Raw genomic sequence first — 18,213 nt, 5'->3', positions numbered from 1 at the left:
GTTATACTTAAATGCACACAGCATAAGAAATAAGGTGGATGATTTTGTCGTAGGCCTACAGATTGGCAGGTAGGATATTGTGGCTATCACAGAGACCTGGCTAAAGGATGCATGTCTCTGGGAGCTGAACGGCCAAGGATACACGGTGTATCAGAAGGATAGGAAGGTAGGCAGAGGGGGAGGCGTGGCTTTATTGGTAAGAAATGATATTAAATCATTAGAAAGAGGTGATATAGGATCGGAAGGCGCAGAATCTTTAGGGTTGAGCTAAGAAATTGCAGGGGTAAAAGGACCCTGATGACAGTTATTTATGGGCCTCCAAACAGCTGCAGGGATGTGGACTACAAATTACAACAGCAAATAGAAAAGGCTTGTCAGAAGGGCAGTGTTATGATAATTGTGGGGGATTTTAACATGCGAGTGGCTTGGGAAAATCAGGTCGGCACTGGATCTCAAGAGAGAGAATTTATAGAATGTCTGCGAGATGGCTTTTTAGAACAGCTTGTTGTTGAGCCCACCAGGGGATCGGCTGTACTGGATTGGGTATTGTGTAATGAACCGGAGGTGATTAGAGAGATTGAGGTGAAGGAACCCTTAGGAGGCAGTGATCATAACATGATTGAGTTCACTGTGAAATTTGAAAAAGAGAAGCCGAAATCTGATGTGTCGGTATTCCAGTGGAGTAAAGGAAATTACAGTGGCATTAGAGAGGAACTGGCCAAAGTTGACTGGAAAGGGACACTGGCAGGAAAGATGGCAGAGCAGCAGTGGCTGGAATTTATGCGAGAAGTGAGGAAGGTGCAAGACAGGTATATTCCAAAAAGGAAGAAATTTTCGAACAGAAAAAGGATGCAACCGTGGTTGACATGAGAAGTCAAAGCCAAAGTTAAAGCAAAGGAGATGGTATACAAGGAAGCAAAAATTAGTGGGAAGACAGAGGATTGGGAAGTTTTTAAAACCTTACAAAAGGAAACCAAGAAGGTCATTAAGAGGGAAAAGATTAACTATGAAAGGAAGCTAGCAAATAATATCAAAAAGCTTTTTCAAGTACATAAAGAGTAAAAGACAGGTGAGAGTAGATATAGGACCAATAGAAAATAATGCTGGAGAAATTGTAATGGGAGATAAGGAGATGGCAGAGGAACTGAACTAGTATTTTACATCAGTCTTCACTGAGGAAGACATCAGCAGTATACTGGACACTCAAGGGTGGCAGGGGAGAGAAGTGTGCGCAGTCACAATTACGACAGAGAAAGTACTCAGGAAGCTGAATAGTTTAAAGGTAGATAAAGCTCCCAGACCAGATGGAATGCACCCGCGTGTTCTGAAGGAAGTAGCTGTGGAGATTGCGGAGGCATTAGCGATGATCTTTCAAAAGTCGATAAATTCTGGCATGGTTCCGGAGGACTGGAAGATTGCAAATGTCACTCCGCTATTTAAGAAGGGGGCAAGGAAGCAAAAAGGAAATTATAGACCTGTTAGCTTGACATCGGTGGTTGGGAAGTTGTTGGAGTCGATTGTCAAGGATGAGGTTACAGAGTACCTGGAGGCATATGACAAGATAGGCAGAACTCAGCATGTATTCCTTAAAGGAAAATCCTGCCTGACAAACCTATTACAATTTTTTGAGGAAATTACCATAGAACCATAGAAACTACAGCACAGAAACAGGCCTTTTGGCCCTTCTTGGCTGTGCCGAACCATTTTCTGCCTAGTCCCATTGACCTGCACACGGACCATATCCCTCCATACACCTCCCATCCATGTATCTGTCCAATTTATTCTTAAATGTTAAAAAAGAACCCGCATTTACCACCTCGTCTGGCATCTCATTCCATACTCCCACCACTCTCTGTGTGAAGAAGCCCCCCCTAATGTTCCCTTTAAACTTTTCCCCCCTCAGCCTTAACCCATATCCTCTGGGTTTTTTTCTCCCCTTGCCTCAATGGAAAAAGCCTGCTTGCATTCACTCTATCAATACCCATCATAATTTTATATATCTCTATCAAATTTCCCCTCATTCTTCTACGCTCCAGGGAATAAAGTCCTAACCTATTCAACCTTTCTCTGTAACTGAGTTTCTCAAGTCCTGGCAACATCCTTGTAAACCTTCTCTGCACTCTTTCAACCTTATTTATATCCTTCCTGTAATTTGGTGACCAAAACTGAGCGCAATATTCGAGATTTGGCCTCACCAATGCCTTATACAACCTCATCATAACATTCCAGCTGTTATACTCAATACTTTGATTAATAAAGACCAATGTACCAGTAGGCTAGACAAGGGAGATGCAGTGGATGTTGTATATTTGGATTTTCAGAAGGCCTTTGACAAGATGCCACACATGAGGCTACTTAACAAGATAAGAGCCCATGGAATTACGGGAAAGTTACATACGTGAATAGAGCGTTGGCTGATTGGCAGGAAACAGAGAATGGGAATAAAGGGATCCTATTCTGGTTGGCTGCCGGTTACCAGTAGTGTTCCACAGGGGTCAGTGTTGGGGCCACTTCCTTTCACATTGTATATCAACGATTTGGATTATGGAATAGATGGCTTTGTGGCTATTGGAAGAATGGGCAGAGAAGTGGCAAATGAAGTACAATGCTGCAAAGTGTATGGTTATGCACTTTGGCAGAAATAATAAACGGGCAGACTACTATTTAAATGGGGAAAGAATTCAAAGTTCGGAGATGCAACGGGACTTGGGAGTCCTCGTACAGGATACCCTTAAGGGCTTAGGCGGAAGCGGGCGAGGCGAGGAAGGTTTGACATTCATTTTCTGTTGCTATTTGAGGAGAGGGGCATTATGACTGTGAGGGCAGTTTGCTGTTCTCGGTGTCGGATGTGGGAGGCCCTGGAGTCTCCAAGCCTCCCGGACGTCTACATCTGCGCCAAGTGCATCGAGATGCAGCTCCTAAGGGACCGTGTTACGGAACTGGAGCTGCAGCTCGATGACCTTCGTCTGGTCAGGGAGAGCGAGGAGGTGATAGAGAGGAGTGGAAGGCAGGTGGTCACGCCGGGGCCACGGGAGGCAGACAAGTGGGTCACGGTTAGGAGGGGGAAGGGGAAAAGGCAGGTGATGGGGAGTACCCCGGTGGCTGTGCCCCTTAACAACAGGTACTCCTGTTTGAGTACTGTTGAAGGGGACAGCTTACCAGGGGGAAGCGACAGTGGCCCTGCCTCCGGCACAGAGTCTGGCCCTGTAGCTCAGAAGGGTAGGGCAAGGAAGAGGAGGGCAGTTGTGATAGGGGACTCGATAGTAAGGGGGTCAGATAGGCGATTCTGTGGACGCAGTCCAGAGACCCGGATGGGAGTTTGCCTCCCTGGTGCCAGGGTCCGGGATATTTCTGATCGTGTCCAAGATATCCTGAAGTGGGAGGGTGAGGAGCCAGAGGTCGTGGTACATATAGGTACCAATGACATAGGTAGGAAAAGGGATGAGGTCTTGAAAGAAGAATATAGGGAGCTAGGAAGGGAGTTGAGAAAAAGGACCGCAAAGGTAGTAATCTCGGGATTACTGCCTGTGCCACGTGACAGTGAGAGTAGGAATGCGATGAGGTGGAGGATAAATGCGTGGCTGAGGGATTGGAGCAGGGGGCAGGGATTCAAGTTTTTGGATCATTGGGACCTCTTTTGGTACAGGCGTGACCTGTACAAAAAGGACGGGTTACACTTGAATCCTAGGGGGACCAATATCCTGGCAGGGAGATTAGCGGGGGCTACTGAGGTGACTTTAAACTAGAATGGTTGGGGGGTGGGAATCAAATTAAAGAGGCTAGGCGTGAGGAGGTTAGTTCACAACAGAGGGATGGGAACCAGTGCAGAGAGACAGAGGGGTGTAAAGTGAGCGTAGAAGCAAAAAGTACAAAGGAGAAAAGTAAAAGTGGCAGGCCGACAAATCCAGGGCAAGCTTTAAAAAGGGCTAAGAGAGTTGTAAAAGAGCGCCTGAAGGCTTTATGTGTCAATGCAAGGAGCATTCGTAATAAGGTGGATGAATTGGAAGTGCAGATTGTTATTAATGATTATGATATAGTTGGGATCACAGAGACATGGCTCCAGGGTGACCAGGGATGGGAGCTCAACGTTCAGGGATATTCAATATTCAGGAGGGATAGACATGAAGGAAGGGGAGGTGGGGTGGCGTTGCTGGTTAAAAAAGAGATTAACGCAATAGAAAGGAAGGAGATAAGCCGGGAAGATGTGGAATCGATATGGGTAGAGCTGCGTAACACTAAGGGGCAGAAGACGCTGGTGGGAGTTGTGTACAGGCCACCTAACAGTAGTAGTGAGGTCGGAGATGGTATTAAACAGGAAATTATAAATGTGTGCAATAAAGGAACAGCAGTTATAATGGGTGACTTCAATCTACATGTAGACTGGGTGAACCAAATTGGTAAAGGTGCTGAGGAAGAGGATTTCTTGGAATGTATGCGGGATGGTTTTTTGAACCAACATGTCGAGGAACCAACTAGAGAGCAGGCAATTCTGGACTGGGTTTTGAGCAATGAGGAAGGGTTAATTTGCGATCTTGTCGTGAGAGGCCCCTTGGGTAAGAGTGACCATAATATGGTGGAATTCTTCATTAACATGGAGAGTGACATAGTTAATTCAGAAACAAAGGTTCTGAACTTAAAGAGGGGTAACTTTGAAGGTATGAGACGTGAATTAGCTAAGATAGACTGGCAAATGACACTTAAAGGATTGACGATGGATATGCAATGGCAAGCATTTAAAGGTTGCATGGATGAACTACAACAATTGTTCATCCCAGTTTGGCAAAAGAATAAATCAAGGAAGGTAGTGCACCCGTGGCTGACAAGAGAAATTAGGGATAGTATCAATTCCAAAGAAGTAGCATACAAATTAGCCAGAGAAAGTGGCTCACCTGAGGACTGGGAGAAATTCAGAGTTCAGCAGAGGAGGACAAAGGGCTTAATTAGGAAGGGGAAAAAAGATTATGAGAGAAAACTGGCAGAGAACATAAAAACGGACTGTAAAAGCTTTTATAGATATGTAAAAAGGAAAAGACTGATAAAGACAAATGTAGGTCCCCTGCAGACAGAAACAGGTGAATTGATTATGGGGAGCAAGGACATGGCAGACCAATTGAATAATTACTTTGGTTCTGTCTTCACTAAGGAGGACATAAATAATCTTCCAGAAATAGTAAGGGACAGAGGGTCCAGTGAGATGGAGGAACTGAGTGAAATACATGTTAGTAGGGAAGTGGTGTTAGGTAAATTGAAGGGATTGAAGGCAGATAAATCCCCAGGGCCAGATGGTCTGCATCCCAGAGTGCTTAAGGAAGTAGCCCAAGAAATAGTGGATGCATTAGTGATAATTTTTCAAAACTCGTTAGATTCTGGACTAGTTCCTGAGGATTGGAGGGTGGCTAATGTAACCCCACTTTTTAAAAAAGGAGGGAGAGAGAAACCGGGGAATTATAGGCCGGTTAGCCTAGCGTCGGTGGTGGGGAAACTGCTGGAATCAGTTATCAAGGATATGATAACAGCACATTTGGAAAGCGGTGAAATGATCGGACAAAGTCAGCATGGATTTGTGAAAGGAAAATCATGTCTGACGAATCTCATAGAATTTTTTGAGGATGTAACTAGTAGAGTGGATAGGGGAGAACCAGTGGATGTGGTATATTTGGATTTTCAAAAGGCTTTTGACAAGGTCCCACACAGGAGATTAGTGTGCAAACTTAAAGCACACGGTATTGGGGGTAAGGTATTGGTGTGGGTGGAGAATTGGTTAGCAGACAGGAAGCAAAGAGTGGGAATAAACGGGACCTTTTCAGAATGGCAGGCGGTGACTAGTGGGGTACCGCAAGGCTCAGTGCTGGGACCCCAGTTGTTTACAATATATATTAATGACTTGGATGAGGGAATTAAATGCAGCATCTCCAAGTTTGCAGATGACACGAAGCTGGGTGGCAGTGTTAGCAGTGAGGAGGATGCTAAGAGGATGCAGGGTGACTTGGATAGGTTGGGTGAGTGGGCAAACTCATGGCAGATGCAATTTAATGTGGATAAATGTGAAGTTATCCACTTTGGTGGCAAAAATAGGAAAACAGATTATTATCTGAATGGTGGCCGATTAGGAAAAGGGGAGGTGCAACGAGACCTGGGTGTCATTATACACCAGTCATTGAAAGTGGGCATGCAGGTACAGCAGGCGGTGAAAAAGGCGAACGGTATGCTGGCATTTATAGCGAGAGGATTCGAGTACAGGAGCAGGGAGGTACTACTGCAGTTGTACAAGGCCTTGGTGAGACCACACCTGGAGTATTGTGTGCAGTTTTGGTCCCCTAATCTGAGGAAAGACATCTTTGCCATAGAGGGAGTACAAAGAAGGTTCACCAGATTGATTCCTGGGATGGCAGGTCTTTCATATGAAGAAAGACTGGATGAACTGGGCTTGTACTCGTTGGAATTTAGAAGATTGAGGGGGGATCTGATTGAAACGTATAAGATCCTAAAGGGATTGGACAGGCTAGATGCGGGAAGATTGTTCCCGATGTTGGGGAGGTCCAGAACGAGGGGTCACAGTTTGAGGATAGAGGGGAAGCCTTTTAGGACCGAGATTAGGAAAAACTTCTTCACACAGAGAGTGGTGAATCTGTGGAATTCTCTGCCACAGCAAACTGTTGAGGCCAGTTCATTGGCTATGTTTAAGAGGGAGTTAGATATGGCCCTTGTGGCTACAGGGGTCAGGGGGTATGGAGGGAAGGCTGGGTTCTGAGTTGGATGATCAGCCATGATCATAATAAATGGCAGTGCAGGCTCGAAGGGCCAAATGGCCTACTCCTGCACCTATTTTCTATGTTTCTATGTTTCTATGTTTAACCTCCAAGATGAGTCAGTAGTGAAGAAGGCGAATGCAATGTTGGCATTCATTTCTAGAGGAATAGGGTATAGGAGCAGGGATGTGATGTTGAGGCTCTATAAGGCGCTGGTGAGACCTCACTTGGAGTACTGTGGGCAGTTTTGGTCTCCTTATTTAAGAAAGGATGTGCTGACGTTGGAGAGGGTACAGAGAAGATTCACTAGAATGATTCCGGGAATGAGAGGGTTAACATATGAGGAACATTTGTCCACTCTTGAACTGTATTCCTTGGAGTTTAGAAGACTGAGGGGAGACCTCAGAGAAACATTGCAGATGTTGAAAGGCATGGACAGAGTGGATGTGGCAAAGTTGTTTCCCATGATGGGGGTATCTAGTACGAGAGGGCATGACTTAAGGATTGAAGGGCGCCCATTGAGAACAGAAATGCGAAGAATTTTTTTTTAGTCAGAGGGTGGTGAATCTATGGAATCTGTTGCCACGGGCAGCAGTGGAGGCCAAGTCATTGGGTGTATTTAAGGCAGAGATTGATAAGTATCCGAGTAGCCAGGGCATCAAAGGTTATGGTGAGAAGGCGGGGGAGTGGGACTAAACGGGAGAATGGATCAGCTCATGATAAAATGGTGGAGCAGGCTCGATGGGCCGAATGGCTGACTTCTGCTCCTTTGTCTTATGGTCTTATGGTAACTGCCAGGGGAGAGAAAGGAATAGGCAGCCAGTGCAGAGTAGCAGCCAGTGTCTCCACCACATCTGCTCTCAGGATGAGGCTTTTCATTCTAGGACGAGGGAGATGTCTTCCTTTTTTAAAGAAAGGGGCTTCCCTTCCTCCACTATCAACTCTGCTCTTAAACGCATCTCCCCCATTTCACGTACATCTGTGCTCACTCCACCCTCCCGCCACCCCACTAGGAATAGGGTTCCCCTGGTCCTCACCTACCACCCCACCAGCCTCCGGGTCCAACATATTATTCTCCGTAACTTCCGCCACCTCCAACGGGAGCCCACCACTAAGCACATCTTTCCCTCCCCCCCTCTCTCTGCATTCCGCAGGGATCGCTCCCTATGCAACTCCCTTGTCCATTCGTCCCCCCCATCCCTCCCCACTGATCTCCCTCCTGGCACTTATCCGTGTAAGCGGAACAAGTGCTACACATGCCCTTACACTTCCTCCCTTACCACCATTCAGGGCCCCAAACAGTCCTTCCAGGTGAGGCAACACTTCACCTGTGAGTCCGCTGGGGTGATATACTGCGTCCGGTGCTCCCGATGTGGCCTTTTATATATTGGCAAGACCCGACGCAGATTGGGAGACCGCTTTGCTGAACATCTACGCTCTGTCCGCCAGAGAAAGCAGGATCTCCCAGTGGCCACACATTTTAATTCCACATCCCATTCCCATTCTGACATGTCTATCCACGGCCTCCTCTACTGTAAAGATGAAACCACACTCAGGTTGGAGGAACACCACCTTATATTCCGTCTGGGTAGCCTCCAAACTGATGGCATGAACATCGACTTCTCTAACTTCCGCTAATGCCCCACCTCCCCCTCGTACCCCATCTGTTACTTATTTTTATACACACATTCTTTCTCTCACTCTCCTTTTTCTCCCTCTGTCCCTCTGAATATACCCCTTGCCCATCCTCTGGGTCCCCCCCCCCCCTGTCTTTCTTCCCGGACCTCCTGTCCCATGATCCTCTCGTATCCCTTTTGCCTACCACCTATCCAGCTCTTGGCTCCATCCCTCCCCCTCCTGTCTTCTCCTATCATTTTGGATCTCCCCCTCCAACTTTCAAATCCCTTACTCACTCTTCCTTCAGTTAGTTCTGACGAAGGGTCTCGGCCTGAAACGTCGACTGCACCTCTTCCTAGAGATGCTGCCTGGCCTGCTGCGTTCACCAGCAACTTTTATCAGTGCAGAGTACCCTTGTTGCTGTTCTCATCAAGGATTTGTTTACCACTTTGGACATTGTTCAAGAGGACAACCTACTGGAAGAAGCTGCAGTGACCTGATCTTTGGCACTGAGTTGGAGAAAAGGAGTACAGTAGAGATAGAGGTTTCCATAAATAGAGGAAAAGACAGCAGATTCTATGGATTAGAAAGAGACACCCAGGTGGCATATTGCCTCCTGAGTGGCAGGGTAATGGATGTTTGGGACTGGGTCCACAGCATTCTAAAGGGGGAGGGTAAACAGCCGTAGGTCATGGTTACATATGGATATCAACAACATAGATAAGAAAAGGGAGGAGGTCTAGAAAAAAAGTATGCAGGGAGTTAGGTAGAAAGATGAAAAAGCAAGAACTCCAGGGTAACAATCTAGGATTGCTGCCTGTGCCTTGCACCAATGAGGGTAAGCATAAAATGATCTGGCAGAGGAGTGCATGGGAAACTGAAAGGTCTGATGGTAGATGAGTCACCTGGACCAGATGGACTACATCTAAGGGTTCTGAAATAGGGGGCTGAAGAAAATGTGGAGGCATTAGTAATGATCTTTCAAGAATCACCAGACTCTGCCATGGTTCCGGAGTACTGGAAAATTGCAAATATTACTCCACTCTTAGAGAAGGGAGGAAGGCTGAAGAAAGGAAATTACAGGCCAGTTTGCCTGACCTCAGTGGTTGAGAAGATGTTGGAGTCAATTGTTAAGAATGAGGATTTGGGGTACTGGGAGGCACATGATCAAATAGGCCAAAGTCAGCGTGGGAAAATTTTGCTTGACAATTCTGTTGTTATCCTTGAAGGAATAACAAGCACGACAGACAAATGAGAATCAGTGGATGTTGTGTACTTGGACTTTCAAAAGTCCTTTGACAAGGTGCCACACATGAGTTTGCTTAAGAAGATAAGAGTCCATGGTATTACAGGAAAGATACACATGGATAGAGCGTTGGCCGATTGGCAGGAGGCAAAGAGTGGAAAATAAAGGGAGCATTTTCTGATTGGCTGCCAATGACTAGTGGTATTCCACAGGGGTTGGTGTTGGGACCACTTCTATTTATGTTGTATACCAATGAATTGGATCATGACTTCATTGTCAAGTTTGTGGAAGATACAAAGATAGAATCAAAATCAGAACCAGAATCCTTTATTATCGCCAAGTACGTGGACACATACAGGGAATTTGATGCCGGTTTCCCTGAGCTCTCACTGTACAGAATCAAAAAGCAAACAAAACAATAGTGCAAATAATCGTGAACTATATACAATGAGGTATACCTGTGTATGCACAGGTGGACTTGGTTTATAATAGACTAAAATTCAAGTGTTCATAAGACTGACAGCATATGGAAAGATAGGTCGAGGGACAGGTAGTGTTGAGGAGGCAGCGAGGCTGCAAAAGGACTTACACAGATCAGGAGAATGGGCAAAGGAATGGCAAATGGAATACAGTGTCGTGAAGTGTATGGTCATGCAGTTTCGTAGAAGAAATAAAAGAGTATGTTATTTTCTAAATGGGAAGAAAATGCAAAAATCTGAGGCGCAAGGGAACTCGGGAGTTGTCATGCAGGATTCTTTAAAGGTTAACTTGCATACTGAGTCAGTGGTGAGGTAGGCCAATGCAATGTTAGCATTCATTTCAAGATGACTTATATATGAAAACAAGGACGTTATGCTGAGGCTTTATCAGGCACTGGGGAGGCCTCACTCGGAGTATTGTGAGTAGTTTTGGGCTCCTTATCTAAGAAAGAATGTGCTGCCATTGGAGAGGGTTCAAAGGAAGTTGAAAACGATTCTGGGATTGAAAGGTTAATCATATGAGGAGCATTTCCTGACACTGTATTCCATCTACCACTTCTTTGACCATTCAGTACTTGGAGCGATGATGTTGTGGCCATTACAGAGACTTGGATGGCTCAGGGGCGGGAATGGTTATTCGAGCCATGGTGGCAGGGCCTCTGGCACTGAGTCTGGCTCTGTGGTGCAGAAGGGTGGGACGGAGAAGAGGAGAGCTGTCGTCATTGTTGACTCTATAGTCAGGGGAACAGACAGGAGATTTTGTGGTCGTGAGAAGGACACCTGCATGGTTTGTTGCCTCCGGGTGCCAGGGTCCAGGATGTCTCTAACTGGGTGCATGACATCCTGGTACGAGAGGAAAAGCAACCAGAAGTCGTGATACATGTTGGTACCAACGACATAGGCAGGAAGAGGGACGAGGTCTTGAAGTGTGAGTTTCAGGAACTAGGCAGAAGGCTGAAGAACAGGACCTCAAGGGTGGCGTTCTCAGGATTGCTGCCAGTGCTACGTGACAGTGATGGTAAGAATTGGAGGAGATGGCAGTTGAATGCGTGGCTGAGGAGTTGGTGCAGGGGACTGGGTTTTAGATTTCTCGATCATTGGGATCTCTTCTAGGGAAGGTGGGACCTGTACAGATTGGATGGGTTGCACCTGAACTCGAGGGGGAGCAATATCCTTGCAGGCAGGTTTGCTAGCATGGTTCGGGAGGGTTTAAACAAACTTGCAAGGGGGATGGGACCCAGAGCGATCGAGCAGTGAAAAAAGTGCATGGAGTAAAGCCAGATCTAACATATAGAGAGGCTTTGAGGAAAGAAGAAGCAGAATAAAGGGTGTAAAGGTAGTAAGATAGAAGGGCTAAAGTGTGTGTACCTCAAGGCAAGAAGCATCAGGAACAAAGGTGATGAACTGAGAGCTTGGATACATACATGGAATTATGATGCAGTGGCCATTACAGAGACTTGGCTGGCACCAGGGCAGGAATGGATTCTCAATATTCTTGGATTTCAGTGCTCTAAAAGGGATAGAGAGGGCGGAAAAAGGGGAGGAGGGGTGGCATTACTGGTTAGGGATAATATTACAGCTACAGAAAGGGTGGGTAATGTAGCAGGGTCCTCTTTTGAGTCAGTATGTGTAGAAGTCAGGAACAGGAAGGGAGCAGTTACTCTATTGGGGGTATTCTGTAGGCCCCCTGGTAGCAGCAGAGATACAGAGGAGCAGATTGGGAGGCAGATTTTGGAAAGGTGCAAAAATAACAGGGTTGTTATCATGGGTGACTTTAACTTCTCTAATATTGATTGGCACCTGATTAGTTCAAAGGGTTTAGATGGGGCAGAGTTTGTTAAGTGTGTCCAGGACGGATTCCTGTACTAGGTAACGAACCGGGTCAGGTCACAGATCTCTCAGTGGGTGAGCATCTGGGGGACAGTGACCACCACTCCCTGGCCTTTAGCATTATCATGGAAAAGGATAGAATCAGAGAGGACAGGAAAATTTTTAATTGCGGAAGGGCAAATTATGAGGCTATACGGCTAGAACTTGCGGGTGTGAATAGGGATGATGTTTTTGCAGGGAAGTGTACTATGGACATGTGGTCGATGTTTAGAGATCTCATCCAGGATGTTAGGGATAAATTTGTCCTGGTGAGGAAGATAAAGAATGGTACGGTGAAGGAACCATGGGTGACAAGTGAGGTGGAAAATCCAGTCAGGTGGAAGAAGATGACCGGGTCGAGACAATAGAGGCTTATGGAGAAGAGAAGTTATAAACCATGTCGCCCCTCTCTCATTATGGGCAATGTGAGATCGCTGGGTAATAAAATGGACGAGTTGACAGCGCTTGTCACGAGTCAGAGAACATTTCGAGAGAGTAGTGTTATGTGTTTCACTGAAACGTGGCTGCACGAGGACATACCCGATCAAAGTGTTTCCACAGAGGGCTTCCAGACCGTTTGGGGCAACTGCAATTGCACTGAGAGAGGTAAGCATAAAGGAGGGGGGCTTGCTGTTCTGGTAAACAACAGATGGTACAATCCTGGTCATATTACGATCAAGGAACGTGTTTGTAGCCCGGATATTGAACTTTTTGCTGTTGGACTCCAGCCATATTATTTGCCGAGGGAAATCTCATATGTAATTGTGGTTGTTGTGTACATCCCTCCCTCTGCCAAGTCGACGTCGGAGTGTAACATCATTTACACCGTCATAGTCAGATTACAAACCTAGCACCTGAGTGCCCTCATTACCATCTTTGGTGACTTCAACCATGTTACCATGGCTAGAACACTGCCCAACTTCACGCAGTATGTGAGCTGTACAACCAGAGGGGAGAGGACTCTGGATTTGATGTATGCTAACATTAAGGATGCATACAGCTCCTCTCCCCTCCCCCCATTGGGAAGGTCAGATCACAACCTGGTGCATCTAAAACCCTGCTACATGCCTCTGGTGAAGAGTAAACCTGCAACCTCGAGGACAGTGAGGAAATGGTCAGAGGAGGCTTATGAGGCGCTCCAGGGTTGTTTTGAGGTGACAGACTGGCAGGCACTCTGTGAGCCACATGGAGAGGATATTGATGGACTCACAGAATGCATCACTGATTACATCAACTTCTGTGTGGACTGCAATGTTCCGACAAGAACTGTCCTTTGTTATTCAAATAACAAGCCATGGGTAACAAAGAACATTAAGGACATCCTGAATGCTAAAAAAAGGGTGTTTAGAGATGGAAATAGGGAGGAGCTGAGGGCAATACAGAGGGACCTGAAAGCCAGGATCAGGGAGGCTAAAGACAGGTATAGGAGGAAGCTTGAGTGGAAACTCAAGAGAGAGGTCTGGAGTGGGATGAGGACCATCACTGGGTTCTGGCAAACTGGCAACAGAGGAGCTGAAGGCAGTGTGGACAGGGCCGACGAACTTAACCTATTCTTTAACAGATTTGACACTGTGACCCCTGCCCATCCCCCACATAAATCATCTGTTGTCGGCCCCCAACCAACACATATTCCACTCTCCATTCCTACCCCTCCTCACAGTCCCCCACCCTGCTCTCATGACTATACCCCTCCCCCACACGAAACCACCATGGTGGGCTTCACAGCTGAACAGGTGAGAAGACAGCTGAAATGTCTCAACCCAACCAAGGCTGCAGGACCGGATGGTGTCAGTACCAGGGTGCTCAAAGCCTGTGCCCCTCAGCTATGTGGAGTACTTCACCATGTCTTCAACCTGAGGCTCCGGAGGGTTCCTGCGATGTGGAAGATGTCCTGCTTCGTCCCTGTGCCGAAGACGCCACGCCCCAGCGACCTCAATGACTGCAGACCGGTGGCATTCACCTCCCACATCATGAAGACCCTGGACAGACTTGTTCTTGAGCTGCTCCGGCCTATGGTTAGGTCACACTTAGATCCCCTCCAGTTCGCCTACCAGCCCCGACTAGGAGTTGAGGATGCCATCGTCTACCTGCTGAACCGTGTCTACGCCCACCTGGACAAGCAGCGAGCACTGTGAGGGTCATGTTTTTTGACTTCCCCAGTGCGTTCAACACCATTCGCCCTGCTCTGCTGGGGGAGAAGCTGACAGCGATGCAGGTGGATGCTTTTCTGGTGTCACGGATTCTTGATTACCTGACTGGCAGACCACAGTGCGTGTGTTTGCAACACTGTGTGTCCGACAGAGCGATCAGCAGCACTGGGGCTCCACAGGGAACTGCCTTGTCTCCCTTTCTCGTCACCATTTACACATCGGACTTCAACTACTGCACAGAGTCTTGTCATCTTCAGAAGTGTTCTGATGACTCTGCCATAGTTGGATGCATCAGCAAGGGAGATGAGGCTGAGTACAGGGCTACGGTAGGAAACTTTGTCACATGGTGTGAGCAGAATTATCTGCAGCTTAATGTGAAAAAGACTAAGGAGCTGGTGGTAGACCTGAGGAGAGCTAAGGCACCGGTGACACCTGTTTCCATCCAGGGGGTCAGTGTGGACATGATGGAGGATTACAAATACCTGGGGATACGAAGTGACAATGAACTGGACTGGTCAAAGAACACTGAGGTTGTCTACAAGAAGGGTCAGAGTCGTCTCTATTTCCTGAGGAGACTGAGGTCCTTTAACATCTGTCGGACAATGCTGAGGATGTTCTACGAGTCTGTGGTGGCCAGTGCGATCATGTTTGCTGTTGTGAGCTGGGGCAGCAGGCTGAGGGTAGCAGGCACCAACAGAATCAACAAACTCATTCGTAAGGCTAGTGATGTTGTGGGGATGGAACTGGACTCTCTCACAGCGGTGTCTGAAAAGAGGATGCTATCTAAGTTGCATGCCAACTTGAACAATGTCTCCCATCCACTACATGTACTGGTTGGGCACAGGAGTACATTCAGCCAGAGGCTCATTCCACCGAGATGCAACACAGAGCGTCATAGGAAGTCATTCCGGCCTGTGGCCATCAAACTTTACAACTCCTCCCTTGGAGGGTCAGACACCCTGAGCCAATAGGCTGGTCCTGGACTTATTTCCTGGCATAATTTACATATTTCTATTTAATTATTTATTGTTTTATTACTATTTAATTATTTATGGTGCAACTGTAACGAAAACCAATTTCCCCTGGGATCAATAAAGTATGACTATGACTATGACTATGAAGGCAGCATACATGAGGTTTAGGAAGCAAGGATCAGATGGGTCTATTGAGGAATATAGGGAAGCAAGAAAAGAGCTTAAGAACGGGCTGAGAAGAGCAAGAAGAGGGCATGAGAAGGCCTTGGCGAGTAGGGTAAAGGAAAACCCCAAGGCATTCTTCAATTATGTGAAGAACATACGGATGACAGGAGTGAAGGTAGGACCGATTAGAGACAAAGGTGGGAAGATGTGCCTGGAGGCTGTGGATGTGAGCGAGGTCCTCAATGAATACTTCACTTCGGTATTCACCAATGAGAGGGAACGATGACGGTGAGGACAATATGAGTGAGGCTGAGGTTCTGGAGCATGTTGATATTAAGGGACAGGAGGTGTTGGAATTGTTAAAATACATTAGGACAGATAAGTCCCCAGGGCCTGAAGGAATATTCCCCAGGCTGCTCCATGAGGCGAGGGAGGAGACTGCTGAGCCTCTGGCTTGGATCTTTATGTCCTCGTTGTCCACGGAAATGGTACGGGAGGATTGGAGGGAGGCGAATGTTGTCCGCTTGTCCAAAAAAGGTAGTGGGGTAGTCAGGGTAATTATAGGCCAGTGAGCCTTACGTCTGTGGTGGGAAAGCTGTTGGAAAAGATTCTAAGAGATAGGATCTATGGGCATTTAGCGAATCATGGTCTGATCAGGGACAGTCAGCATGGCTTTGTGAAGGGCAGATCGTGTCTAACAAGCCTGATAGATTTCTTTGAGGAGGTGACCAGGCATATAGATGAGGGTAGTGCAGTGGACGTGATCTACATGGATTTTAGTAAGGCATTTGACAAGGTTCCACACGGTAGGCTTATTCAGAAAGTCAGAAGGCATGGGATCCAGGGAAGTTTGACCAGGTGGATTCAGAATTGGCTTGCCTGCAGAAGGCAGAGGGTCGTGGTGGAGGGAGTACATTCAGATTGGAGGGTTGTGACTAGTGATGTCCCACAAGGATCTGTTCTGGGACCTCTACTTTTCATTATTTTTATTAACGACCTGGATGTGGGGGTAGAAGGATGGATTGGCAAGTTTGCAGACGACACAAAGGTTGGTGGTGTGGTGGATACTGCAGAGGATTGTTGAAGATTGCAGAGAGACATTGATAGGATGCAGAAGCAGGCTGAGAAGTGGCAGATGGAGGCAAGATTTATGAACATCTGGAGAGGCATAATATGATTAGGAATAGTCAGCATGACTTTGTCAAAGGCAGGTCATGCCTTAAGAGCCTGATTAAATTATTTGAGGAGGTGACTAAGCACATTGATGATCGTAGAGCAGTAGATGTAGTAGATTTTAGCAAGGCATTTGACAAGGTACCCCATGGAAGGCTTATCGAGAAAGAAAGGAGGCATGGGATCCAAGAGGAAATTATTTGTGGATCCAGAACTGGCTTGCCCACAGAAGGCAAAGAGTGGTTGTAGACGGGTCATATTCTGCATGGAGGTCGGTCACCAGTGGTGTGCCTCAGGGATCTGTTCTGGGACCCCTACTCTTCGTGATTTTTATAAATGACATGGATGAGGAAGTGGAGGGATGGGTGAGTAAATTTGCTGATGACACAAAAGTTGGGGGTGTTGTGGATAGTGTGGAGGGCTGTCAGAGGTTGCAGTGGGATATTAATAGGATGCAAAACTGGGCTGAGAAGTGGCAGATGTTCAACCCAGATAAGTGTGAGGTGGTTCATTTTGGTAGGTCAAATATGATGGCAGAATATAAATATTAATGATAAGACTCAAATATCATCTTTCTTTAAGGATCGTGGTTTCCCTTCTACCGCCATCAATGATGCCCTCACCCGCCTCTCCTCCATTTCCCGCACTTCAGCCGTCACCCCATCCTCCCGCAACCACAGCAGGGACAGAGTTCCCCTTGTCCTTACCTACCACCCCACCAGCCTCCGGATCCAGCACATTATCCTCCGCAACTTCCGCCACCTTCAACAGGACCCCACCACTAAGCACATCTTTCCCTCTCCACCCCTCTCCTCTTTCCGCAGGGATCGGTCCTTCCGCGACTCCCTTATCCACACGTCCATCCCCACTGATCTCCCACCCGGCACTTATCCCTGTAAGCGTAAATGCTACACCTGTCCCTACACCTCCTCTCTTGCAACCATTCAGGGCCCCAAACAGTCCTTCCAGGTGAGACAACACTTCACTTGTGAGTCTGTTGGGGTCATCTATTGCATCCGGTGCTCCCGGTGCGGCCTCCTCTACATCGGTAAAAGCTCCATTTATTCCTTCTTTGCCTCCTGCCAATCAGCCACTGCTTTTTCCATGCTAGAATCTTTCCAGTAATACAATGGGCTCGTAGCTTGTTAAACACCTTCATGTGGGGCAGCTTGTCAAGGGCCTTCTGAAAATCTAAGTGCAGAACATTGAGTGATTCTCCTTTGTCTATCCTGCTTGTTACTTCTTCAAAGAATGCAAACACATTTGTCAGGCAAGATTTTCCCCTAGGAAACCATGCTGTTGATACAACGAAACGTGGAGGGGCAGGTAGTGTTGAGGACGACAGAGTGGGAGAATTGGTGAAGAGTGGCAGAAGGAATATACTACAGTGAACTGTATAGTCATGCAGTTGGGTAAAAGGAATAAAAGCAAAGTTTTTTTTAAATGGGGAGAAAATTCAAAAATCAGAGGTGTAAAGGGACTTGGGAGTTTCGTGCAGAATTCGCTGAAAGTTAACGCAGGTAGAGTTGGTGGTAAGGAAGGCAAATGTAATATTTAAGGCAGAAGGTGAGGAACAGAGGTAAGGAGGAATTTTTTTAGCCAGAGAGTAGTAAATCTGTGGAATGTTCTGCCACAGACTGCGGTGGAGGTCAAGTACATGGATATATTTACGACAGAAGTTGATGGTTTCCTGATGGTCAGGGTATCAAAGGATATGGCGAGAAGGCAGGTGTATGGGGTTGAATGGGATCCGGGTTCAGCCATGATGGAATGGCAGAACAGACCCGATGG

The sequence above is a fragment of the Mobula hypostoma genome, chromosome 4 (genome assembly GCF_963921235.1).
Source record: "Mobula hypostoma chromosome 4, sMobHyp1.1, whole genome shotgun sequence".
Taxonomy (NCBI): domain Eukaryota; kingdom Metazoa; phylum Chordata; class Chondrichthyes; order Myliobatiformes; family Myliobatidae; genus Mobula; species Mobula hypostoma.
This window is presented reverse-complemented; position numbering follows the sequence as displayed.